The following is an 11780-nucleotide window of genomic DNA, read 5'->3' as shown; positions in this document are numbered from 1 at the left end:
CCTTTCGAGTAGCCAAGGAGGACATCAACCTGGGGAAATGCTTTGAATAACCCATGGTGCTCGTTCTGATTCTTTTCATCATCATTCTTTGTCATTTTTGTGCATGTCTTGGGCCTTGAACTCCAAACAAGAAGGCTCATCCTCAGGGCTTGTGTTTTGCCCAAGGCTGGTGGTGTAGCACTCAAACCACAGCTCTACTTTCTGCTTTTTGATAGTTAAGTTCCTAATGGATATTCCTGCCTGGGCTGGTTTCAGACCTCGCTCTCTCAGATTCCACCTCCTGAGCAGCTGGGATTACAGGCATGAGCCACCAGGGCTTTGGCTGTTAGTTGCATAGTTGTTAGTGTCAAGGGAAGAGGATTCTTCTAGAACACTCTTCCAGACAGTGTGGTCTCCACAGAGCTCACACCATCCATTCATGGATGGAAACCAGCAATGATGTCCTTTTCTAAACATGTCCCTGTCTGTATGAAGGATCAAATGTCCCAGACATGTGAGAAGCCACAGGCTCTGTCAATCAATCCTGGAGAGGTATGGAGGGGGGTAATGAGAGAGAAGGTTTTGCTTACTTGTTATAAAAGTCAACGGTCATGGATTTACCGCCTTCAGGAGCCTCAATGTGTCGGAGCAGGCCTCTCAAGGGTCTGCCCTCCTGGATCTTCTCTGGCTTGTCCGCCAAGATAGCCACTTGCTAGTCACCTAAATGACCCAGGTCCCAAAGGCAAAAGGCCAGCACTCTCCTGATTCCCCACGTCTCATCCTCACCACATCGCCCTCTATCCCAGCACCAAAGAAGCCATTCCTGACTGGGCAAGAGAAGAAGAGGAGGCCAGGCCTTGCCAATTTGTGTAGAGTTCCACACGGTGACACCAGGACCCAGAGAGACATGCTTGGGGACCATTGCATGTGGAGAGTGAGTTAGGGATTCCATATAGGCACATGTGACCCAGTGTAAGTTACGATACTGTTGCCTTAGCTTTTGGATTGAAGAGGACACCTTTGTCACACGACAGGGAGTTGAAAGGTGCAAAGGCATTTCCCTGATTATGCAGACACATTGAATCCATGTGCTATCAAACAGACTCTCTATCTCACACACAAATGCACATACACACACAACTGGCTCATACACACACACATACACATACACACACACACACACAGACACACACACACACACACACGGGCCATGCAAGATGAACATGCCCATTCAGGGGTACCTCTGATGGCTGGACCTGAGATCTTTGGCCAGCACAGGCCACACCGAACAGCAGGGTAAAGAGCAGAGCCTTCATCATGTAGGTACTGCTGGTTGTCCTTGTCCTGCAGAAGCTCGAAGCAGGACAGGTGTGGTGGAGAGGATATGAACAGATTCCCTCCTTTTATACCATTGCTCCACAGACCTGATCCATAATGACCCTTCGTTCCCCTGAAATTGTCCTCTGACTGTCCCTTGTTGGGGGAGGGGAGGTGGTGGATGGGCAGTGTCTGGCATCCTCAGACTAATTGGATTAGCTTGGAGGAAAAATAAAGTGGAGCCCAGTGACCTTCATGGTGGTTTTAGGAGCACAATGGGAGGCAGGGGTTCCAAGGTCAGGCATGGCTCTTCCTGGTCCTTCTGTCCTGGTTAGGTCGGGAGATTGGGCGTCCACATCCACAGGTCTCCATCTCCACCTTGCAAGGGCGGGGCAGGGGAGCTTGTCTCTATGACCTTGGTGGAACCCATAGAACCTTGCTCTGCAATCCAAGATAGCGGCCTCCCCCCTCAATCCAACCATGGGATGACATCCAATCATCAACAAATCATCTATAAACACCAACATAAATTGGAGGTCTACCATGCTTCTTCTCAGATTACATTTCTTGCTGAAGAAAAAAAAAGCACAGGAAAAAGGCACAAATGGCAATTCTTAACCTGATTCAGGAATATGGTCCTATTGATGTGTTCTTCCCATGCTATTCATCCATCCAATATGGTTGTTCGTGTGGAGAGGAAGGAAACCAGGAGAAAACATTCTCAGAAAAGACAGAAAGTTGCCTGTCATGGCTATACAACGGATCTGGAGTGATTTCTGTATGAATTCAGTGGTCTGATTTCTCCATCTTGACTGATCAGAAGTTTTTTGGTTTTTTGCATCAAATTTCTTCATGCAATAGATGAGTGGAACACATCTGGTGGCCTAAGGTCCATTTATCTCAGTATTTCTTATCTTCTCACATCTCTGATATCTAAACTAAAGAAAATAGTTGTACTACCCATTGCCAAGTATATTTATCTTTTTTTGCCAGTCCTGGGGCTTGAACTCAGGGCCTAGGCACTGTCCTTGAGCTTCTTTTGCTCAAGGCTTTACCACTTGAGTCACAGCACCACTTCTGGCTTTTTCTGTGTATGTGGTACTGAGGAATCAAACCCAGGGCTTCATGCATGCTAGGCCAGCACTCTACCACTGAGCCAGTTTCCCAGCCCCTCCATTTATCATTTATAGATATTTGTAAATATCTATCATTCCCATTGGAGGACTGGTAGCCAGGAGATAAAGCATATTCGATCTCCATAAGCTTCTCAGAAACAGAAGCATGGACATTTTTTTTGAAATGTTCATGAGATGATGACTTTGTTCTGAGGTTAGTCCTATGCTTGTTTTTCAGATGCTTTGGTTCTGAACACAAAAATAAGTCATCTTTCACTCAGTGCCAATCTAGCTATGATATTCTCACCGAATAAGTCATTTTCCCATTTTTTTGGATGGATGCCTAAAGTGTGCCAGACACACTAAAGACTCCTGGTGTCTTTGGGACATGTTTGTTACCCTTGGTAAAGGGCAGCATCCTTGGAAGTCAAGATAAGGTCAGCATCAGCCTTGAACTACTTCCTTTTCCTTCTGGCTTAATCCTATTTTCTGATTGACCCTTCCATGAAAATTCCCTGTGTTCTTGTTGGAATAAAGATAATATATATATAAAACCTTTACATATATCTACATATAAAGCTATATAAATAAATAAATAAATAAAAATATATATGTGTCTACATTAATTATTGCATTTCCCCAACAGCATGTGGTCATCTAACATATTGTTCGGTATTTTTTATTCACCAACGCAATTAATGCAAGTAGAGAGCACCCTAGTTTCAAAGCCTGTAAGGATGGAACACAAATCCTACCAACTCTCTCACCCTAGAATTGTAGTAAAGGCATCAAGACTCACAGAGGAGTTCCTTATTTCATATTGCTTTATTTTTCATGTATTTCTACATATTTATGATCATAAAGTAGTTTCACGAAGGATGCATTTTTTTTTTAAAAAAAAGGAGTTTTGTTTTTTGGGGTTTTTTTCTTTTTTGGGTCCGGTCGTGGGGCCTGAACTCTGGGTCTGGGCGCTGTCCCTCAGGTCTTCAGCTCAAGGCTAGCACTCTACCACTTGAGCCACAGCGCCACTTCTGGCTTTTTTCTTTTTGCTTATGTGGTGCTGAGGAATCGAACCCAGGGCCTCATGCATGCAAGGCAAGCACTCTACCACTGAGCCACTTTCCCAGCCCAAAAACAGTTTTTGAATAGAATACATTTTGATCAATGTCACCCTTCCAACATTCTCATCCCTCCCTCCTCTATCCACCCAGTCCAACTTTTGATATCTATCCAGCAACAGGATTAGAATCTCACATGGAAGGAGTTTCAGTTTAATACTTCTTTCCCTGGCTTTCCTCTGTGTGAATTTCATCCCAAACTCTCTCCAATGGAGTCCTTCCAGAAAAATCTTCTTAAGATGAGTCTAATTGTTATCTGATCTTAGGAAGACCTTGTTAAGTGAACACCAGAACAAATGACCAAGTCTGTCTCTCTTGGTTCTTGTTTCCTATTGATTTCTGAAGGATGTCACATAACACTCACCTGTCAACCACTCAGTGTATTTGTGACCAAAATACAAATAAACAGCCAGATCTCAGCATCTTTTATTACAAATGTTATATTACTACTGTATCACATAAGCAAATATTACATTATTTATTGACTTCATTATGTATGTCAATGCTGTTGCTGATCAGACTTTCCCGGGTTTAGAAAGGACTGAAGAGAAGATCTCTGGAAGTATGCTCATTTGCATTTGAGATTGTCCTCTGGGAAAATACAGATCTTCTTGTTTGTTTTGAGAAAGGGATTTTTTTTTCGAGCCATACAGGGAATACATTGGTGTTCTGGTATAGTATGCACCATATAATACAGAGTATGCATGAATTATTTGATATGCTGGGCGGCATGCAAGTGAACACACACATATATTATGGAAGTACTGTAGATTCAAGGGACATCTCAAAGAGTATAATTCCTTAGAAAGAATGAAAATTCAACCAAGTAAACAAATGGAAGTGGGGACTTGAAACAGGTGTGGTGGGGTCAAATGAAGTGGAGGTAGAGGAATGAAGAGGAGAAGTGTGTGAACTCAGTGTGTAACCTATGAAATGAAGAAGAGGGAGGGAAGGGGCGGGTAGGGGAGGTACAGGGCAGAATGTGGATCAAAATGCACTGTCTTTCCTCAAGTGCTTAAAAAATAAAGAAATTTAAAAAATGAAGCCACCCATGGAAAAATGGGCATTCTCCTACCCTAGCTATTCACTCAAGATCAATTTACTAACCCATGGGCATCTTTCCACCTCCCAATGTCCTCTTCCGTTGACAGAGTCGAAGCCTAGCACCTGCATTGTGGGTTGAGGGCTATTTGTAGTGGGAAATGGAAGAAGTCTTCCCATGTTGAAGGCTCCTGGTCTTTCTGAGGCTTCATTTCGATGAGGCTACAGACTCAATTTCCCCAAATATTCACTATGTTTGGTGTGTAAGTTCAATTCCTCCTACAGCCCTCACCAGGAAGGGCAAAACTTTCTGCCTATAGAGAACAGAAAAATGCCAAACTTTCAAGACACAGGCCAACTTTTTTTATTATTATTTTTATTGTGAAAATACTGTACAGAGGGGTTACAATTACATGGGCAAGATAATGAGTACATTTCTTATCAAGCATTGTTGCCTCTTCTTTGTTTCCCCTTCCCATCCCTTCCCATCCCTTCCCATCCTCCTCCTGCTCCCGCCCTCCCACCCAATCCTCCCCACTCTCCCCCCCCACCAAAGTTGTAAAGTTTGTTTTCGACATAACAACTTGTACATCTTATTGTTGCAATGGGTCCACCTGTATCCCTATTTAAACGATTTGTTTTTCCCCATCCCCTCCACAAATTATACCAACATCAAATACAGTGAAAGCAGGGGTTATACAGCGGTGGAGGGACATACAAAGCAACAAAGAAATAATCTTATAAATGTGTTAGAAACAATAGCATGAAAGAAAAAAAACATTTGAATACATATCTTAGGGTTCATTTTCCTAACATCACCTTATCTGACCTTTTCTGCTTGACTCAGACATATATTAGTTATTGCAAATAAGGGAAACCATGGGACCTATGTTTCTTTGGGCCTGGCTTACTTCACTTCATATAATTTTTTCCAAGTCTTTCCATTTCCTAACAAATGGGGCAATGTCATTCTTTCTGATGGAGGCATAGAATTCCATTGTGTATATATACCACATTTTCTTGATCCATTCATCTACTGAGGGGTATCTGGGTTGGTTCCATATCTTAGCTATAGTAAATAATGCTGCAATAAACATAGTCATGCTGGTAGCTTTAGTGTGGTCTTGTTTATGAACATTTGGGTAAATGCCCAAAAGTGGGATTGCTGGGTCATAGGGGAGCTCTATGTGGAGTCTTTTGAGGAACCTCCATACTGCTTTCCAAAGTGGTTGAACAAGTTTACACTCCCATCAACAATGCAGTAAGGTTCCCTTCTGTCCACATCCCCTCCAGCATCTGTTATTATTAGAGTTCTTGATTTTAGCCATTTTAACTAGGGTGAGGTGGAATCTCAATGTTGTTTTGATTTGCATTTCTTTTATAGCTAGGGAGGTTGAGCTTTTCTTCATGTGTCTATTGGCCATCCTTCTTTCCTCTTCAGAGAAGTTTCTCTGTAAGTCTTTAGCCCACTTATTTATTGGGCAGTTGTTTCTTTGAAGATTTGTTGTTGGGGGATTTAATTTTTTGAGTTCCAGGTATATTTTAGATATGAGACCCTTGTCCATTATATGGCTAGTAAAGATCTTCTCCCAATTTGTGCGCTTTCTTTTGATCTTGCTAGCTATGTCCTTTGCCATGCAGAAGCTCTGCAATTTCATGCAATCCCACTTGTCCAACATTTCTTTGATTTGTTGTGTTTCTGGGTCTCTATTAAGAAAATTTTGGTCTGTGCCAACAAGACCTAGGGTTTCTCCTATTCCATCCTGTAATGTTTTCAGAGTGTCTGCTTTGACTCTGAGGTCTTTGATCCATTTGGAGTTGATTCTGGTGCAGGGTGATATATAAGTATCTAGCTTTAGTTTTGTACAAGTAGTTAACCAATTTTGCCAGCACCATTTACTGGAGAGGTTGTCTTTCTTCCATTCTATTTTTTCAGCTCCCTTACTGAAGATTAGATGGCTATAGGTCTATAAGTTCATTTCTGGGTTTCAATTCTATTCCATTGGTCCTGAGGTCTGTTCTTGTGCCAGTACCAAGCTGTTTTGATTACTCTGGCTTTATAGTAGTGTTCTTTCTGTTGAGGATCATTTATGCTAGTCAGGGTCTTTTATTGTTCCATATGAATTTTTGGATTGACTCGTCTGTTTCCTTGAAGAATGAGGTTGGAATATTGATGGGTGTTACATTGAATTTGTAGATAACCTTGGGAAGTATTGCCATTTTCACGATGTTGATTTTTCCAACCCAGGAGCATGGGAGGTTTTGTGTGGTATAGTTCTTACTGCAATGTTGGCTGGAGATTTACCATGGGAACAGCCCACTGACAGTTGTCCAGAATATTGTCATTGGAAAGAAAAAAAAAACATACCTCAAGCTCTGGAAAAAAAATCGATTCTGCTCCTCTGGCTCTGATTCAGAAAATCCTAGTGGAGAATCCAAGAGCAAGAATTACCATCCGAGACATCCAAAAGGATAGATGGTATAACGAGTCACTTAAGAAAGGCACAGGAGCATTGTCAGGATAGGAAAAATAGGAGAAAGATGAGGGAAGAGGTAACAAGTTTGAAAAAATGTGCTTATTAAATTACTTGAGTAAACTAACTCCTCTCTACATGACCTGGACAATTAAAAAGAGAGAAAAAAAAACAAGAAGAAAAGGGGCAAAGAGGCCCTGAGTCACTTCAGGTGGTCTGCCAGAAACACCTAGTAGATGTTTTAAGCACATTCACTCTAATTTGGACTTTCACCAGCATCCTTGGGTGAACTCATAAGCCTCTAACCAGCCCTGCAGCAGAGATCATACACTGATCTTCAGCACTTTTCTCCAATCATTCCCTTCCTCCCTTTTCAAGGGGAAGCCTTTCTTTGATGGTAATGTCCATTAAAGTATGTGGGTAAGAATCTCAAGTAAATCAGGCATCAATTGTTCATGCCTGCCATCCTGCTACTCAAGAGCCTAAGGTGACCAAGCCAGAAGCCACGTCTACTGCCAGAAGAGAGGAGGTCACTGGCAGTGCCAAAGAGGCAAAAGAGATGGTGCCTTCTCCATGGGACAATAATGCCAACAAAGAAGTGCCTGGTAAAAGAAACCAACCTTCCAATTTCTGAGGCGCTTCTTGAGCATACTAACACCTTCTGGGGTGTAATCATTAAATACAGTGAGCCCCCAGAAACATGGATCCCCTTTAAAAACGATGAGGTACTTCCAGTCCTGTAAGCCATCAACAGAGTGCCTAATTTTGGAATGGACACTGGGGCACCACAAATATTCCCATCAATCATCCCAAGCATCAAAGCAACATGCTTTCTTCCAATATCAGTTTGTGGAGTTCACCTCAGCTGATGGCACAGTTGGCTGTAGGGTGAAGCCCTACATCATTGACCTTAGGTCAAGAAATGGAAGGGTCTTGAATGACTTGTGCATTTAGACACTGAGATACTATGAAATCAAGGAGAAGGCTGTGCTTAGGGTTGGTTTCAGTAGCAGAGACAATATCTTAGTCCCTGGATCATCGTATACTTCTGATTGAGACAGGAGAGAAGAGGATGGCCATGTGTAAGGGGAAGCAGTGTCTGCCAGATAGCAAACTAAGAAAGAACTCCTTCAATTGGCACCCATTTCCTTACTTGAAAGACTTGTGATTGACTTCAAAAATGCTGTAAAAATTTGTATTGCCTTAATCCTTTCCTTTATTGCTGATCAGGCTAAGAACACTGACATAGATTTGTTTATTAGTTCTCTTGCACAAAACAAGTGCCAGTTTTGTTTTTAGAAATTATTACTGATTTCAACATATCAGAAGAATTGTGGCCTTAGATGGTACTTGGAGAACTGCTGCCAACAGGGAGAAAAAAAATCTGGGAGAGAGTGAGGGAAGGAGAGATATTGTCACAAAACAATGAAATCTTTATTTATGTAAGGGTAATCCCTTGGCCCATCACCTTTATAACAATTAAACTTTCAAAAAATTATTGTAAAGAGGGCTGGGAAGGTGGCTCAGTGGTAGAGCGCTTGCTTTGCATGCCTCAGGCCCTGGGTTCGATTCCTCAGCACCACATAAGCAAAAAGAAAAAAGCTGGAAGTGGTGCTGTGGCTCAAGTGGTAGAGCGCTACCCTTGAGCTAAAGAGCTGAGGGACAGCGCCCAGGCCCAGAGTTCAGGCCCTACAACGGGACCCCCAAAAAAAATTATTGTAAAGAAATGTAATCCTGGTGGAAGGGGAATTATGGGATCCTTTTAAAAATAGTTTTTAAGCTTAGTGGACAAGGAATATTTTGTTTTTGAACAAATCTCTGAGCAGATAATCTTACTAACCTTTGGTTTTTCAGCCAAACAGGCTCCAACATATACAAACACTTTCAGCTAATTGAGCTCTTGAGTCATAAAAGTTGATTTTGTACTTTTTGAGGCTGGGAGGAGGCTACCACATGCACTAATTCTTTACTTAAAACAGATGCTTTGTGGTACCTGCTTAAACACAGGATATACTGTTGTGGCAGTATAGACCAGCAAAAACCAAGAACCAGGCTAGTGCCAGAAAAAAGCTGGGATCCTAAGAGAGAGGAACCCTTGGGTTTTATCCAAGACTGGATGACATCAAAATCTGGCGAGGTGGGCAATACCTTTGTAGTTGTTCAGAAATCAAGACATACATTTACTGCCCCTTCTGCATCATTTAAAATAGTGCCTTGTGGGTCTCCTGTTAGCAATTCACATGGTATCACCTAGTTTGCATCCAAACAACATTCCAGCAACTGGATGCAGGAAAGTCCCTTCATCAAGAGGGGTAACTTAGTCTACTTCAGTACCTAGGCTACTATCAATGAGTGCTAATTTAAGTGGAGTGTTGAGATGCTTATAGATGTGTTTCCTATGAGAAAATTCATACTTTCTCCATGGAGTGTTGGGGGCATCCACTCACATGAACCCCATCTGAGGTCTTGTGTGCCATGAGGGTGCATTAAGCCATCATGCATTCCCTGTGGGTGAGCAAGGGAAGCGCCCCTTCTTCCAAGTCAGGGCAAAAGTCCGATGCCCAGCTGCCAGACTCAGGTGAAGCTTTTCAGGAAGTGCCATTCATGCCCACCCTGTAAGCCCCATAGGACATTGCCTATAGAATCCCGTTGTGTACTCACCTGTGCTTTGCCTACCTTTCACAACCTTTGATTACTGGAACTGCTCCATATTTGTTGATAAGGATTTGCTATTCCTCCATACTGACTTAAAGTGAAATTTTCATTGTCTGTGTTCCATAAAACTGCTTAAGATGAACACTCTGCCCCCGCCAGTGCCCCAGGTCTGTAATCCTATCTACTCAACAGGCTGAGATATGCAGATTGAGATTCCAAGCCACCAAGGCAGGAAAGCCTGTGAGGATCTTACCTCCAAGAAACCACTCAGAAAACCGGAAGTGGCACTGTGACTCCAGTGGTAGGCAACTTGACTTCAGCTAAAGAGCTGAAGGACAATGCCCAGGCCTAGAGTTCAAGATCCACGACTGATTAATAAAAAAAAGTAATGATTTCATTTTATCAACTCCCAGAGAAGGCCATTCATATTGAGAAAATTACCAAGACTAGAAAGGCTACAATGCTAACATACCAAGATGTACCTACATTGACGAAGCTGAGAACTTGAAGAAAGCACAAAAAATCATGAAGAATTTGTGCAAGCGTTAGGGCTACAACTCTGGTCCTGGGTCCTAAGCTTTTGTGCTCAAGGCTTCTTCTCTACTACTTGAATCTCAGCTTCACTTCTGGTTTTTTGCCTGTTTGTTTTTGGTAATAAATTAAAGAAAAAGTTCTCTCAGACTTTCCTTCTCTAGCTGACTTGGAACTTACATACTCAGATTTCAGCCTCTGGAGTAGCCAGGATTAAAGGCAGGGGCCAGACGAGACACACCCTGCTGCTGAAGTCTGCTGCAAGGGCAAACCCTCCCAGAAAGGGAAGGGTGGGCTCATCATGTCCTGCATATAAAGGAGACCAGCATGGCCTGGACTTCATTTGCTTGGTCCAGGCTGCTGGAGGAAGGAGGTGAAGAGTGAGCAGAAACAGGACGACAAACAGAGGCTCCAGAAGAGGCTGAGGTGATCAAGACTCCTAGGGCAAACCTCATAGCCAGCAAGAGAGGAAAACCTCCCAGGAACACAGGCAGTGATAAAGGCTCAGGCCGGTGGATTCAGCCTCTTCTCAGTGGCGGGTGTAAGCAATACTGCAAGCCTCCATCTAACCCAGGTTACTTTCTTACTCCCTTCGGGAGACATTACCTTTATCTGTAATCATGGCAGCTTCATTTGCAGGTTTCTTCACGGAAAACAAAGGTGCATCAAGGTGGCTGGCCCAGGACAAGTCAGCCAGACTGATAGGTAAAGTCATGAGAGTACCCTTTTGCGGAGACTGGGACGTGGTGAAAACCCTGGGAAAAGGTACCTACGGAGAAGTTCAGCTTGTTGTGAATAGAGCAACTGAACAGGCAGTTGCAGTGAAGATGTTAGACATGAAGTGGGCTAGGAACTCTCCAGAAAAAATTAAGAAAGAAATCTGCATTAATCAAATGTTAAACCATGAGAATGTTTTGAAATTCTATGGTCACAGGAGAGAAGGCAATATGCGATATCTGTTCTTGGAATACTGTAGTGGTGGAGATCTTTTTGATAGAATACAGCCAGACATAGGCATGCCTGAAGAAGATGCTCAGAGGTTCTTCCATCAACTCATGGCAGGGGTGTTTTATCTGCATGGTATTGGGATAGCTCATAGAGATATTAAGCCAGAAAATCTCCTCTTGGATGAAAGGGATAACCTCAAAATCTGTGACTTTGGCTTGGCCACAGTATTTCGCCATAAGAATTGTGAGCGTTTATTGACAAACATGTGTGGTACCTTACTTTATGTGGCGCCAGAACTTCTGAAGCGAGAAGAATGTCATGCAGAACCAGCTGATGTTTGGTCCTGTGGCATAGTTCTTACTGCAATGTTGGCTGGAGATTTACCATGGGAACAGCCCAGTGACAGTTGTCGGGAATATTGTGATTGGAAAGAAAATAAAACGTACCTCATGCCCTGGAAAAAAATTGATTCAGCTCCTCTGGCTCTGATTCAGAAAATCCTAGTGGAGAATCCAACAGCAAGAATTACCATCCAGGACATCCAAAAGGATAGCTGGTACAACAAGTCATTTAGGAAAGGGGCAGCGGGGTTTTCAGGGTAG

The 11780-nt window shown here is 42.8% G+C and overlaps 2 pseudogenes; both read left to right on the top strand.

Moving 5' to 3' along the window:
- The first annotated feature begins 7444 nt into the window (after positions 1 to 7444).
- Positions 7445 to 8130, top strand: LOC138827173 (smad nuclear-interacting protein 1 pseudogene; annotated as a pseudogene).
- A 2813-nt stretch (positions 8131 to 10943) lies between these two features.
- On the top strand, positions 10944 to 11780 carry LOC138827172 (serine/threonine-protein kinase Chk1 pseudogene; annotated as a pseudogene).

The sequence above is a fragment of the Dipodomys merriami genome, unplaced genomic scaffold, assembly GCF_024711535.1.
Source record: "Dipodomys merriami isolate MVZ:Mamm:240054 unplaced genomic scaffold, mDipMer1.0.p SCAF_151, whole genome shotgun sequence".
NCBI lineage: Eukaryota > Metazoa > Chordata > Mammalia > Rodentia > Heteromyidae > Dipodomys > Dipodomys merriami.
This window is presented reverse-complemented; position numbering and strand designations above follow the sequence as displayed.